The following is a 15,644-nucleotide window of genomic DNA, read 5'->3' as shown; positions in this document are numbered from 1 at the left end:
GCAAAGTAACACAGAGACAGAAACAAGGACAATCACCCACGAAACACTCAACGAATATGGCTGCCTAAATATGGTTCCCAATCAGAGACAACGATAAACACCTGCCTCTGATTGAGAACCACTTCAGACAGCCATAGACTATGCCCCTACTAAGCCACAATCCCAATACCTACGAAAAAACCCAAGACAAAACACACCACATACCAAAACCCGTCACACCCTGACCTGACCAAATAAAGAAAGAAAACACAAAATACTAAGACCAGGGCGTGACACCCAGACTATTTGCAATTTCCCTCCCCACCCCCTCTCTTTTACGCTGCTGCAACTCTCTGTTTATTATCTATGCATAGTCACTTTATAAACTCTACCTGCATGTACATATTACCTCAATTACCTCAACGAACCTGTGCCCCCGCACATTGACTCTGTACCGGTACCCCACGTATATGCTCTCACTATTGTTATTTTACTGCTGCTCTTTAATTATTTGTTACTTTATTTCTTATTTTTCTAAAAACTGCATTGTTGGTTAAGGGCTTGTAAGTAACCCTTTCACTGTAAGTTTGTATTCGACGCATGTGACAAATAAGATTTGATTTAGATTTGATATAAAAGGCACCCTTCAAAGAATATACAGCTGAGCGACAGTCAGCGTGCTATAATCACTGCAGGTCCTGTAATGAAAAATATGGAGATGCCTTCATTCACATTACCCACACATTCCCTTTTGAGGTTGTAATTTTTCATGCCTTGTCCAATCACAGAGTGCTTATAGAACGCTCTTCACACCATCACCTCTACCCCCGTCGGCTGTCTTTTGCTCATGTGCCTGCAAATGATCTGGCCTGGAAAACCTAAAGCGACTGTACCTGTATTCATCAAATAAAACCCCTGCATGCTGCTACCCAGTCACAAACACATCAAAATGGACGAAGGGATGAGAATACCATGGAGGTGCTTAACATTCCTCAGGGATGCATTCTGTGCCATTCCCTGATCCATGTCATTCATTCAGTAGGCAGCAGCTATGTGGCAGACTCAAGCACTCAGACCAGACAAATGTTCAGTTTAAACTGGCATTCCCGAACCTGCAGACAAACTGGCTCATGGTCTGTTCTAATAATAGACCAAATCATTGTTCTGCTTCAACAGTTAAAGAGAGAATAGCTCTTTGTCTCTGTGTGTGTGTGTGTGTGTGTGTGTGTGTGTGTGTGTGTGTGTGTGTGTGTGTGTGTGTGTGTGTGTGTGTGTGTGTGTGTGTGTGTGTGTGTGTGTGTGTGTGTGTGTGCGTGCGTGCGTGCGTGCGTGCGTATGCATGCTCTCACAATAACCATTTGTCTGCCATGGCTGCCATTTTGTCTTATTCCTCCAGTTAGTCTGTCTTTGCTCAATCTTTTACCACACACATTATCCACCATAACAACACTATTTACACATCAATATGCCCTCCATAGAGTCATTCCTCACAACAATCTATTTTAATTTCAGCTAAAAATAGAACGTCATCATGTTTTGGTCACTGAGAAAAAAGTACATGGTTAGCAAGTTGGCTACAGCAGGTTCTACCATTTCACAATAGCCTCTAATCACTAGTTATTATTTCTAAACAAAATACCTTTTTGGGTGGATTCTTGTTGTTTGGTTTACTGTTTGAACAGTGGCTGATATTATATTTGGGTATCGATGCAAAATATTCTACTTTGATGAATAGCCTATAGATCAGATCAAGGAACCAAGTGACAACACTGCCTCTATGGCTGCGGAAGGAATGATATTGATGTCTACATTCTCACGTAGTCAAAAGGTAAGTTGAATGTCAGAGCATGTTTACAAGGGGCCGCCCCTATTGTGATGAAAAACGACATTGCAAAACTCAGAATTGTTACGGTTTTCTTTGTGTGAAGGAGAGTCGGACCAAAATGTGACGTGTAGATTGCGATCCATGTTTAATAAACAAAAGTAAACACAAATCAATTACAAGAACAACAAACGTAACGAAAACCGAAACAGCCTATACTGGTGTAAATTAACACAGAACAGGGACAAAAGGACATAAGGACAATCACCCACGAAACACTCAAAGAATATGGCTGCCTAAATATGGTTCCCAATCAGAGACAACGATAAACACCTGCCTCCGATTGAGAACCACTTCAGACAGCCATAGATTCACCTAGAACACCCCACTAAGCTATCAACCCAATACATGTGAAAAAAAAACAATACAAAATACCCCCCCCCCCCAAGGTGCGTACTCCCGGCCGCACACCAAAACCCATAGGGGAGGGTCCGTGTGGGCGTCTGTCCACGGTGGCGGCTCGGGCGCGGGACGTGGACCCCACTTTAACAAAGTCTTAGTCCATCTTCCTCTCGTCCTTAGATGGGCGACCCTCGCCGCCGACCTTGGCCTAGTAGTCCTCACCCAGGACCCCACTGGGCTGAGGGGCAGCTCGGGACTGAGGGGCAGCTCGGGATTGAGGGGCAGCTCGGGACTGAGGGGCAGCTTGGGACTGAGGTAGCTCGGGACTGAGGGGTAGCTCGGGATTGAGGGGTAGCTCAGCACTGAGAGGAAGCTCAGCACTGAAAGGAAGCTCAGCACTGAGAGGAAGCTCAGGCAGGTAGTTGGCTCTGGCAGATCCTGGCTGGCTGGCGGTTCTGGAAGAGTCTGGCTGACTGGCGGATCTGGAAGAGTCTGGCTGACTGGCGTATCCTGGCAGACTGACGGCTCTGGCTGCTCCATGCTGACTGGCAGCTCTGGCTGCTCCATGCTGACTGGCGGCTCTGGCTGCTCCATGCTGACTGGCGGCTCTGGCTGCTCCATGCTGACTGGTGGCTCTGGCTGCTCCATGCAGACTGGCAGCTCTGGCGGCTTCTTGCAGACTGGCAGCTCTGGCGGCTTCTTGCAGACTGGCAGCTCTGACGGCTTCTTGCAGACTGGCAGTTCTGGCAGCTCCATGCAGACTGGCAGCTCTGGCAGCTCCTTGCAGACTGGCAGCTCCTTCCAGACTGGCTGCTCCTTGCAGACTGGCAGCTCCAGGCAGACTGGCAGCTCTAGCTGCTCCATGCAGACTGGCAGCTCTGGCTGCTCCATGCAGACTGGCAGCTCTGGCTGCTCCATGCAGACTGGCAGCTCTGGCTGCTCCATGCAGGCTGGCAGCTCTGGCTGCGCTGAACAGGAGGAGACTCCAGCAGCGCTGTAGAGGAGGAAGGCTCTGGCAGCGCTAAACAGGCGGGAGACTCCGGCAGCGCTGTAGATGCGGAAGGCTTTGGCAGTGCTAAACAGGCGGGAGACTCCGACAGCGCAGGAGAGGAGGAAGGCTCTGGCAGCGCTGGAGAGGCGAGGCGCACTGTAGGCCTGATGCGTGGTGCTGGCACTGGTGGTACTAGGCCGAGGACACGCACTGGAAGCCTGGTGCGGGGAGTTGCCACCGGAGGGCTGGTGCGTGGAGGTGGTACAGGGTAGACCGGACCGTGCAGGTGCACTGGAGCTCTTGAGCACCGAGCCTGCCCAACCTTACCTGGTTGAATACTCCCGGTCGCTCTGCCAGTGCGGCGAGGTGGAATAGCCCGCACTGGGCTATGCAGGCGACCCGGGGACACCGTGTGCAAGGCTGGTGCCATGTAAGCCGGCCCAAGGAGACGCACTGGGGACCAGACGCGTAGAGCCGGCTTCATGGCATTTGGCTCGACGCTCACTCTAGCCCGGCCGATACGCGGAGCTGGAATGTACCGCACCAGGCTATGCACCCACACTGGGGACACCGTGCACACCACAGCATAACACGGTGCCTGCCCGGTCTCTCTAGCCCCCCGGTAAGCACAGGAAGTTGGTGTAGGTCTCCTACCTAGTGTCACCATACTCCCTGTGAGCCTCCCCCCAATAAATTTTTGGGGCTGACTCTCGGGCTTCCATTCGCGTCGCCGTGCTGCCTCCTCATACCAGCGCCTCTCCGCTTTCGTCGCCTCCAGTTCTTCCTTGGGGCGGCGATATTCTCCAGGCTGTTCCCAGGGTCCTTCTCCGTCAAGGATCTCCTCCCAAGTCCATTTATCCAAATAGTGCAGCCTCTCCCACTGCTGCTGCTGCTGCTGCTGCTGCTGCTGCTGCTGCTGCTGCTGCCTCTGTTGCTTCTCCTGCTGCTCCTGCCTGTTGACACGCCGCTTGATCCTGTTGTGGTGGGTGATTCTGTTACGGTTTTCTTTGTGCGAAGGAGAGTCGGACCAAAATGCGGCGTGTAGATTGCGATCCATGTTTAATAAACAAAAGTAAACACGAATCAATTACAAGAACAACAAACGTAACGAAAACCGAAACAGCCTATACTGGTGTAAATTACCACAGAACAGGGACAAAAGGACATAAGGACAATCACCCACGAAACACTCAAAGAATATGGCTGCCTAAATATGGTTCCCAATCAGAGACAACGATAAACACCTGCCTCTGATTGAGAACCACTTCAGACAGCCATAGATTCACCTAGAACACCCCACTAAGCTATCATGCCAATACATGTGAAAAAAAAAATACAAAAACACACCACATACAAAAACCCATGCCACACCCTGGCCTGACCAAATAAATGAAGAAAACACAAAATACTTAGACCAGGGCGTGACAAGAATCTTGCGTCTGCGTATAGCTTGTAAGTTGGCTATACAGTAGCTTCTATTGGACATCACCCCTCCTTGTCCCTCCCACCTGTTACAAGTGTACTAGGGCCTGCTGCTTAGGAACAGGAGAAAGATCCAGGATCAGCAGTGCATACAGGCCCCTTCTCATCTGGGTTCAAATAGTATTTGTTTTCTTTCACTTTAGACGTGCTTGATTGAACCTGCGGTGCCTGAAGCAATACAACCAATGGAATTGTCCCAAAATGACAGGCTCCCATCAGACAGGCTCAATTAAATGCTTTAAGCATTTGAAGGAAAACAATGACCATTTGAACCCAGGTCTGGCATCAGCGCATCCCTACCCCATCAATACAGAGCATAGGGGAGCTGAGCAGAAGCCCTAGCTCCCCTCTGACAGTGGCAGACAGTCACCTCTGTGGTCTCCTTGCGTAGGGAGACAACGGCTGGACTGGCTCTCTCCCTTCCTCCTGGGGGAGCCCCAGGACACATTTATTAACACAGAGGCCATTAAAGCAGACACACTGGACCCAGAGGGCCTAGGAAATATGACAAGTGACAGGCCAAACACGACAAGGAGCGGCAGCCGCAGGGGGTGGCAGTGGGCAGGAGGAGAGAGGTGAAGGGGCTGTGGGGACAGAGGGAGAGAAGAGGGGATAGATTGACAAAGGTAGAGCAACAATATCACCACAGAACCTAATCACGCTCCATTGGCTCCTGATTAAGATACTGCAATCGTGTGGAATGCAGCCCAGAGTCAACAGAATACTAATGTCTATCCAGTCTATTGTCAGGCACCTGAGTTCACTGTAGGACATGTAATGGTGAACGGATCAAGCACGTTCATGTTGACTAGAGCAGATGATTAGGTTAACGTGGTTCATTTGAGAACGGATTAGATGGTAATTAGATGGCCGGTGCTTCAATCCAGACCAGGGAGATTTCAGCCATTCCTACAGTTTGCCTCGTAACTCAACACAGAGGAATCCTTCCATCATACAACTGACTTGGAAGATGCTATCGGCGTGGTAACAGCTCGCAGCGCGACACTTATTACTGTTGCAGTCTCCGGCCTACCTTCTTAGTGGCAGGCCTGTTCAAACAACGTGTCTTGTTATCACTGACCACTGGATGGTTGCAAAACAGAGATAGCCCTTGAAGTCTATAATAGCAAACATTCTTTACAACAACGCTTTTATTAGAGAGGTGCTACATAACAAATATTATTTACGACAAAACTTTTATGATGGAGGTGCTCTATGATTTGGAGGTCCAACATCGAGCAGATAGATAGTACTTCCCAAAAAAACAATCTACAGTAGCAAAGATGGGGAGAAGTCTGTCCATAATAAAGCGCTGCTCTGCCTTCTATAGGGTCCTACAGGCCCTGGTTTTGTCACACCTAGTCTACTGTTCAGTAGTGTGGTTGTCACGCCTTGGTCTTAGTATTTTGTGTTTTAGTTAATTAGTTGGTCAGGCCAGGGTGTGACATGGGTTTATGTTATTGTGTTGTCGTATTTGGGGTTTTCGTAGGCATTGGGATTGTGGTTGATTAGGGGTGTGTTTAGTTTAGGTTTGGCTGCCTGAGGCAGTTCTCAATCAGAGTCAGGTGATTCTTGTTGTCTCTGATAGGGAACCGTATTTAGGTAGCCTGGGTTTCACTGTGTATTTCGTGGGTAATTGTTCCTGTCTCTGTGTAGTGTTCACCAGATAGGCTGTAATAGGTTTCACGTTCCGTTTGTTGTTTTTTTGTATTTATTTGTTATTACATGTATCGTTCCGTTTTTCTTCATTAAAGACATGAGTAACCACCACGCTGCATTTCGGTCCGACTTTCTTGCGACAAACAAAGAACGCCGTTACAGAATCACCCACCACACACGGACCGAGCAGCGTGTTAACAGGCAGCGACAGCAGGAGCAGCGAAGGGAGGTCGTTATGGACAGCAGAAGCATGGAGTATACGACGTGGGATGAAATAGACAGGTGGGCGGTCGACCCAGAGAGAGTGCTGGAGCCTGCCTGGGATTCGCTGGAGCAGTGCGAAGAGGGCTATAGGAGAATGGAGTTGGAGAAGCAATCACGACGGCGCAGAGGAAAGCCCGTGAGTCAGCCCCAAAAATGTATTGGGGGGGGGCTCAGAAGGAGAGTGGCTGAGTCAGGAGACAGACCTGAGCCAACTCTCCCTGTTTATCGTGAGGAGCCAAGGAGGAGACCAGAACCGGTGTTGGAGGTGAGCGAAGCAGAGACTGTGAAGGAGTTAATGGGGAAATTGGAGGAGAGAGTAATGAGGGAGTTGCTAGTTTGGTGCTTTAAGTACAAGATTTGTCCGATGGAGCGTGTCGGGGATTTAATGGCACCTGGGTCAGCGCTCCATACTAGTCCTGAGGTGCGTGTTAGTCGGCTGGTGAAAAATGTGCCAGCCTCACGCACTAGGCCTCCTGTGTACCTACCTAGCCTTGCACGTCCTGTGCCAGTCCTGCTCTCAGGCTCTCCAGTACACCTTCACAGTCCAGTCCATCCTGTGCCACCTTCACACACCAGTCCTCCAGTGGCAGCTCCCCGCACCAGGCTTCCTGTGCGTGTCCTCGATCCAGTACCACCAGTTCCAGTACCACGCACCAGGCCTTCAGTGCGCCTCGCCTGTTCAGCGCAGCCAGCGCTTTCTCCCTCTCCTGCGCTGTCGGAGTCTCCCGCCTGTTCAGCGCTTCTAGAGCCTTCCTCCTCTACAGCGCTGCTGGAGTCTCCTGTCTGTTCAGCACTATCAGAGCCTTTCTCCTCTCCTGCGCTACCGGAGTCTCCCGCCTGTTCAGCGCTTCTAGAGCATTCCTCCTCTACAGCGCTGCCGGAGCCTCTTGCCTGTTCGGAGCAGCCTGAGCTGCCAGTCTGCATGAAGCAGCCAGAGCTGCCAGTCTGCAAGGAGCTGCCAGTCTGCAAGGAACTGCCAGTCTCTGCAAGGAGCTGTCAGCCTGCATGGAGCAGTCAGAGCTATCAGTCTGCATGGAGCAGCCAGAGCTGCCAGTCTGCATGGAGCAGTCAGAGCTGTCAGTCTGCATGTAGCAGCCAGAGATGTCTGTCTGCATGGAGCAGCCAGAGCTGTCAGTCTGCATGGAGCAGCCAGAGCTGCCAGTCTGCATGGAGCGGCCAGAGCTGTCAGTCTGCTTGGAGCAGTCAGAGCTGCCAGTCTGCATGGAGCTGCCAGTCTGCATTGTGCTGCCAGTCTGCATGGAGCTGCCAGTCTGCATGGAGCGGCCAGAGCTGTCAGTCTGCTTGGAGCAGTCAGAGCTGCCAGTCTGCATGGAGCTGCCAGTCTGCATAGTGCTGCCAGTCTGCATGGAGCTGCCAGTTTGCATGGAGCTGCCAGTCTGCAAGGAGCTGCCAGTCTGCATGGAGCTGCCAGTCTGCATGGAGTTGCCAGTCTGCAAGGAGCTGCCAGTCTGCAAGGAGCTGCCAAGTCTGAAAGGAGCTGCCAGTCGGCAAGGAGCTGCCAAAGCTGTTAGTCTGCATGGAACAGTCAGAGCTGTCAGTCTGCATGAAGCCGCCAGAGCTGTCAATCTGCATGGAGCAGCCAGAGCCGCCAGTCAGCATGGAGCAGCCAGAGCCATCAGACAGCATGAAGCAGCCAGAGCCGTCAGTCTGCCAGGATCCGCCAGTCAGCCAGATCTGCCAGTCAACCAGACTCTTCCAGATCTGCCAGTCAGCCAGACTCCTCCAGATCTGCCAGTCAGCCAGACTCTTCCAGATCTGCCAGTCAGCCAGACTCTTCCAGATCTGCCAGTCAACCAGACTCTTCCAGATCTGCCAGTCAGCCAGACTCTTCCAGATCTGCCAGTCAGCCAGACTCTTCCAGATCTGCCAGTCAGCCAGACTCTTCCAGATCTGCCAGTCAACCAGACTCTTCCAGATCTGCCAGTCAGTCAGACTCTTCCAGATCTGCCGGTCAACCAGACTCTTCCAGATCTGCCGGTCAACCAGACTCTTCCAGATCTGCCAGTCAACCAGACTTTTCCAGATCTGCTAGTCAACCAGACTCTTCCAGATCTGCTAGTCAACCAGACTCTTCCAGATCCGCTAGTCAACCAGACTCTTCCAGATCCGCCAGTCAGCCAGGATCTGCTAGAACTGCCAGCCAGCCAGGATCTGCCGGATTCAACTGCCTGGCTGGGCTTCCTCTCAGTGCTGGGCTGCCCCTCAGTCCCGAGCTGCCCCTCAGTCCCGAGCTTCCCCTCTGTCCCGAGCTGCTTCAGTCCCGAGCTGCCCCTCAGTCCCGAGCTGCCCCTCAGTCACGAGCTGCTCCTCAGTTCAGTGGGGTTCTGGGTGAGGACTATTAGGCCATGGTCGGCGGCGAGGGTGGATTATACCAGGAAACGAAGGGGAGGAACTATGACATTTATGGAGTGGGGTCCACGTCCCGAGCCGGAACCGCCACCATGGACAGACGCCCACCCGGACCCTCCCTATGGTTTTGAGGTGCGTCCGGGGGTCCGCACCTTAGGGGGGGGGGGGTTCTGTCACGCCTTGGTCTTAGTATTTTGTGTTTTAGTTAATTAGTTGGTCAGGCCAGGGTGTGACATGGGTTTATGTTATTGTGTTGTCGTATTTGGGGTTTTCGTAGGCATTGGGATTGTGGTTGATTAGGGGTGTGTTTAGTTTAGGTTTGGCTGCCTGAGGCGGTTCTCAATCAGAGTCAGGTGATTCTTGTTGTCTCTGATAGGGAACCATATTTAGGTAGCCTGGGTTTCACTGTGTATTTTGTGGGTGATTGTTCCTGTCTCTGTGTAGTGTTCACCAGATAGGCTGTAATAGGTTTCACGTTACGTTTGTTGTTTTTTTGTATTTATTTGTTATTTCATGTATCGTTCCGTTTTTCTTCATTAAAGACATGAGTAACCACCACGCTGCATTTCAGTCCGACTTTCTTGCGACAAACGAAGAACGCCGTTACAGTGGTGAGGTGCCACAAAGAAGGACTTGGGAAAATTGCAGTTGGCTCAGAACAGGGCAGCACGGCTGGCCCTTAAAAGTACACGGAGAGCTAAACATTAATGACATGAATGTCAATCTCTCATGGCTCAAAGTGGAAGAAAGATTGACTTCATCATTACTTGTTTTTGTAAGAGGTGTTGACAAGCTGAATGCACTGAGCTTGTGCATACCCCACAAGACATGCCACAAGAGGTCTCTTCACAGTCCCCAAGTCCAGAACTGACTATGGGTGGCACACTGGACTACATAGAGCCATGACTACACGGAACTCTATTCCACATCAGGTAACTGATGCAAGCAGTAGAATCAGATTTAAAAAGCAGGTAAAATACACCTTTATGGAATAACAGGGATTGTAAAGAAACACAAACAAAGGTACAGACACATGTATACGCACACATTGTGGTATTGTTGTATGGTGGTATTGAAAATGTTGTGTGGTGGATTTGTGGTGATTATGTGTAATGGAAATTTTATGTTTGTGCTTTTCTTGTAAATAATTTCTGTGTTCTATTCACCAATTTCTGTGTTCATACCAGTGACTGATTCAACGAATTCTCACTTATCCATATCTGAAATTTGACAGTACGCCCAGACCTTGTTTTGAGAACGAACAAAAGATATCTCAGTTTCAAGGTCTCAGCTTAGAGAGAAGAAGTCTCGTGAGGTACTGGTCAGTCACATGTTATGAACCAGTATTGGTCGGTCGGTCACATGAATGAAACAAAACAGTAATGATTAATGAATGATGCTAAATCATGCAAATATAACTTGTCTGTGTATAGCCGAATATAAGACAACTGCAAGGACTACCCAGTAAGAGCTCCTGAATGACATGTGTACTATGGTGCATTGAGCTGGTTGGAACCTCTCCAGCACGCTGACAAATAAACAATTATTTATTTAAGATTGACTTAGAGTGTCCCTGTGTAAGAATTTCCACGCCAGGATGTTATATGATGTATTATTTTATCTTTAGCTCATTCAGTATAAACATAGTTGACAATCTTTTGTTGTATATGTAATGTGGGTACTTTGGTGTGTTTGGACCCCAGGTAGAGTAGCTGCTGCCTTGGCTGCAGCTAATGTGGATCCTTAATAAATACAAACACAAATCTACGGCTCTTTGCCAGGGCCATGAACTTAGAATAACCTCCGGCCCACTGGTCTCTGCTGGTCAGAACAGCACCAATAGAGATCTCATTATGGAGATTCCATCACACACAGTCCCTCTGACATCGTTCTAACACGACGGAGACAGAAAAAGTGCTGCTGTGCGCCTGGAGGCCTTGACGACTATTTTCTTTATCAGAGAGATTAAACTGAAGCGTGATAACTTTATTCTTATATCCAATTAAAAAGCAGAGTAAAATTCACGATTATTCAGGCTTTTTTTTCTCCATGCTTTCGAGTTTCCTCCAGGCTCTCAAATGCATGTCATATTCTGCATGTTATGGTGCCATGTCTCTTTCAATTGACAAGCATCATTGGCAATCAGTGTCAGTGGGGCATGTTTTGTGGGTATGTTTGGCAAAAAGCTTAAACGGACAATCTGCGGTTGCTACATCCATTTTTTGTACTGGATATTAATGAGCTGTACTCATTGATTTTTGAAGAATATAACTTATAAATGCCTCATGAGCTTGGTTCAACTGTCGTGCCCCACCAGAACCCAGAATCTGAAATCGATTTACTCCCAAGTCACTTTTTTGTCACGAACCGGCTCAAAGCCCGTAACAAAGGGAGACAACGTGGAGATAAGGAGTAACAAAATATATATTTATTAACCAAAGCAACTAAGGAAAATATACAATGGTGTGTGTAATCAGTAGTGTAAGTGAGTGTTTTGCATGCATGAATGTGATAATGCAAGGTGTTGAAAGGTGCCAATGCAACAAACAATAAGCCACCAAGAACCACAACACAATCTACAAAGGTGTCTGCATGGAGAGAGTCTCCTCCATAAATGTGGAAGAGGTCTATTTATCCTGGGACACACCTGGCCCAGGTGTTTCCCATGTAGCTGACGACCCTCCCCAACTCCGCCCACCGGCATCCTAATAAGGAAACAAGAACAAAAACAGAATACGGCAGACAGAGTGGGAGGGTCGTCACATTTTGGCCAAATGTCAATTTCAGTAGGCCTATAGTTGTTCAGGGGAAAATTAAATCCTGTCTGCAGTCAACTACTTATATCTGGAGGGTATATACTCAGAAAAACAAACAGGGATAGCTACAAGTCAAACACGCACACGACGCACAGTTCAACGGATCTTTAAAAAACATTGATCTCCGAGGCATTGGATTGATTCGAGAAAAGTCAGCTCAGTAGACCACACACAGACAGAGTGCAGCTTTATAGATAAGCAATAGGCTGTGCCGGGAAACAATCAACCACTGGTGATGATATATGAGTCTGTTTTTACTCGGGGAACAACCCCTATAGCACAGAGCGATGGAAGCAGCATGATGCAATATGGTATAGCGTAGCAGCCGTGCCAAACAAGAGCATGTCCTTTGTTTGTCAGTTTAAGGCTCTCTCAACAACCCTTTTGATGACGTATTTCTAGCATAACTATAGGCCTGCTACTAGCTTCTCAATTTTGATGCTCTCTGTCTCTCTATCGCTTTCTCTCTGATGTTATAACAAGAGACTGAACACGCTCGAGCAGAGCGACAGGGGAGATGTGACAGTGGTCCAGCACGGAAATCTAAAAGCATTATCAGACCTTTATGAGACAGTATTACCAGGTCTGACCTACATAATTCATTTGCCCAAAAAATGTATGGTCAACAAGCAACAACTTTCCATTGAACCATGATGAAGAAAAGCCAGTGAGCAATAACTGCATTTTTGCCAATTCCACCACATGCTTCGTGCTGTCTACAATCTAAGGATCTCATGCTCATCTGTGGTTTGTTGTAGGGGAAGTGCATTGATAGACCAGCATAGATGTATGATATGGCGTGGATGAATGGGTGCTATTGAATGGGTGCTATAGGATGTCATAGTGCAGGTTTCACCACCGTCCTCCCATGCTCTTCTCGCCTCTAGCCTCCGCCCATCTAGACACATTATGCCTCACCACCACAATATGCAGCCTGGTCTCATGGGTTAGACGTAACATAGTACATGTAAATCCAGGACACTCAAATTAGTATGATATGTTACATTTGGTATGGTTACGTAAGACAGATGGTTACTTAAGGCAAAAAACTAAAGTAAGGTTGTTGGTCGGGGTGGATGGGTTGGCATATAATGCAAATTTCGTATAGCAACATTTCAACTACTTACAACTTTTTAGCTACTTTGCAACTACTTAGCATGTTAGCTAACCCTTCCCCAAGCCCTAACCTTAACCATTTGATCTAACTCTGCCTCTAGCCCTAGCCTTAACCCCTTTAGCTAACCCTTCTCCAACCCTATCCTTAACCCTTTCACCCTAAACTAACCCCTAGCCCAAACCCCTAGCCTAGCTAACATTAGCCAGCTAGCTAATGTTAGCCACCTAGATAGGATTCGTAACATATCATACGTTTAGCAAATTTGTAAGTTATAGCACATTTGCGAAATTTATAACATATTGTACATTTTACTAATTAACAGTGGTGGGAAAAATACCTAATTGTCATACTTGAGTAAAAGTAAAGATTCCTTAATAGAAAATTACTCAAGTAACAGTGAAAGTCCCCCAGTAAAATACTACTTGAGTAAAAGTCTAAAAGTATTTGGTTTAAAATATACTTAAGTATCAAAAGTAAAAGTACAAATCATTTCAAATTGCTTACATTAAGCAAAACAGAACTTTTTGTTTTTGTTATTTACAGATAGCCAGGGGCACACTCCAACACGCAGACATAATTTACAAAAAAAAGCATTTGTGTTTAGTAAGTCCACCAGATCAGAGGCAGTAGGGATGACCAGGGATGTTCTCTTGATAAGTGCCTGAATTGGACCATTTTCCTGTCCTGCTTAGCATTCAAAATGTAATGAGTACTTTTGGATTTCAGGGAAATGTATGGAGAAAAAAATTACATTATTTTCATTAGGAATGTAGTGAAGTTAAAGTTAAAGTAGTCAAACATATATAAATAGTAAAGTAAAGTACAGATACCCCAAAAAACAATATATGTAGTACTTTCAAGTATTTTTACTTAAGTACTGTCAGGATTTGGCCAGAGTTGTTCCGGGTTTTGGTCACTAGATGCCCCCATTGTGCTTTTTGACCTTGTGTTTTTTCCCTTGATTCCCATTATTATTTGCACCTGTGCCTCGTTTCTCCTGATTGTATTTAAACCCTTAGTTTCCCTCAGTTCTGTGCTCTGTGTTTGTATGTTAGCACCCAGCCCTAGTGTTCTGTGTATTCTTGTCGATTCCGGTGGACGCTCTTGTGGAATTCTGTTTTTGTTTTTTGAGTATCTCTTGAGGCTTTTTTGTGCTATTCCTACCACCTTTTGGATTTGCCATTTTGTATTGAAGGACTTCTCTTTTTTTTACTTTATTAAATACACCGTCTTAAGTACTGCTGTGTCTGCCTCATCTTCTGGGTTCTGCTGACTATTCGTGGCTCAGTTGGTTAAGTGACTGTTTCTCACTCCGGAGACCCAGGTTCGTAACCGGGTCCTGACAAGTACTTTACACCACTGCAAATTAGTAACAAATATACGAATTGTAATTCATAACATATCACGAAATGGAGTGTCTCGGATTTACATACAGAATAATATGAAATGCTCGGAGACCAGTCTGCAGCATGGCATGGTAGGGATATGGCCATTTTGACACAATAAACTATGGACAGACGTGCACAATAGTGGCACATTCATGAAGTTTGACAGTCTCCACCTTCCATCAAGACACTATGCATGGCGCAATTCACTATAGCCTAATGACAATCCCTAAATCAATCAAGGACCCCGTCTTTCACCCCCTAGGATGTTTTTCTCCCCAACTCTGTTAACTTTCTAGTATGTGTTTGGAGAGACAGAGTTTACTTTTAATTTGATTGTTTATTTCACTGTTGTTTATTTTCTAGTTCACTTGTTTGGCAAAGTTAAATATATTTCCTATGCCATAAAGCCCTTAAATTGAAATTGAGAGAGAGAGAGAGAGAGAGAACAGCAAAGATGTCGTTGTCCAAGGTTCTGAAACACAGAAAACGACCACACCTTACACATTAGCACACACAACATCCTTCATTTTCAACAATTGACAACGCGTGTAGATTTTACACGCACAGCACCGTGGTCATGTATTTCGAAAGGCGTGCCGCGTTTGCCTCTTTCTAATAACTATACACACAGCCTAGAATGGATAAATAGGCAATATTAAACACAAAGGCAACGAAAAGAAGTTTGTTAATCAAGTGCTGTTATCATACCGGATTTAACAATAAAAACCCATCCTTCGTTGTACTCAGTCGAACATGGCTTCACAATTCAAAACCTAATACTTCATTCTGTAGTAAAAGTGTTTTGTGGGGATGAAAACTAAAATAAAGCCTTTGCGATATAACAGAATAGAGAATTTTATACTTTTCTCCTACCTGTGCCCGTGATCGGTGGCTTGCAGTCAGCAGGAGGAGCAGATGTCCGCAAATTTCAACAACTAACAGATATCAACCCCCGTTCTGTATGGACTGGATTGTCACAAAGGCAGTGCGCGTGGTTGACACCTCCTCAGTTCTTCTTCAATGAAAAGCAGCATCTCTGCAATCGTAAAAGATGGAGGATGCTTTTGACGTCAGCAGCTTTGAATCGATATCTGTCAAAAAGATCCACACTTCTGCAGGTTTGGAAATGGGAAGCTGCACATGCAACAGTAACGGCTCAATGGAAATCGCCATGTATTTTTAGGCAAAACAAAAGCATGTTAATTGTGTTCACAGTGTCGAATCGTGGTGTCACATCTCAGCCGTGGAGTCTAGACATTTTCTCCATCAAAACCAGTATTGTTTAGTATTACGTTTGTCAGGAGGATGTTCTTGAGCATCCACTAAACACTAAACATGACATTTAGTCCTATTG

The 15,644-nt window shown here is 47.0% G+C and overlaps 1 protein-coding gene across 1 annotated transcript in view; it reads right to left on the bottom strand.

Annotated features, from left to right (window-relative positions):
• LOC135505756 (synaptosomal-associated protein 25-A-like) overlaps nt 1–15,256 on the bottom strand; it is a 56,279-nt gene extending 41,023 nt beyond the window's left edge. Inside the window, exon 1 of the mRNA XM_064924856.1 lies at nt 15,164–15,256. The gene's annotated coding sequence lies outside the window, so the exon portion shown is untranslated. The remainder of the gene's footprint in view (nt 1–15,163) is intronic.
• Between the last annotated feature and the right edge of the window lie 388 nt (nt 15,257–15,644).

The sequence above is a fragment of the Oncorhynchus masou genome, chromosome 19 (genome assembly GCF_036934945.1).
Source record: "Oncorhynchus masou masou isolate Uvic2021 chromosome 19, UVic_Omas_1.1, whole genome shotgun sequence".
Lineage (NCBI taxonomy): Eukaryota > Metazoa > Chordata > Actinopteri > Salmoniformes > Salmonidae > Oncorhynchus > Oncorhynchus masou.
Note: the sequence above shows the minus strand (reverse complement) of the source record. Positions and strands in the feature narration are given on the sequence as shown.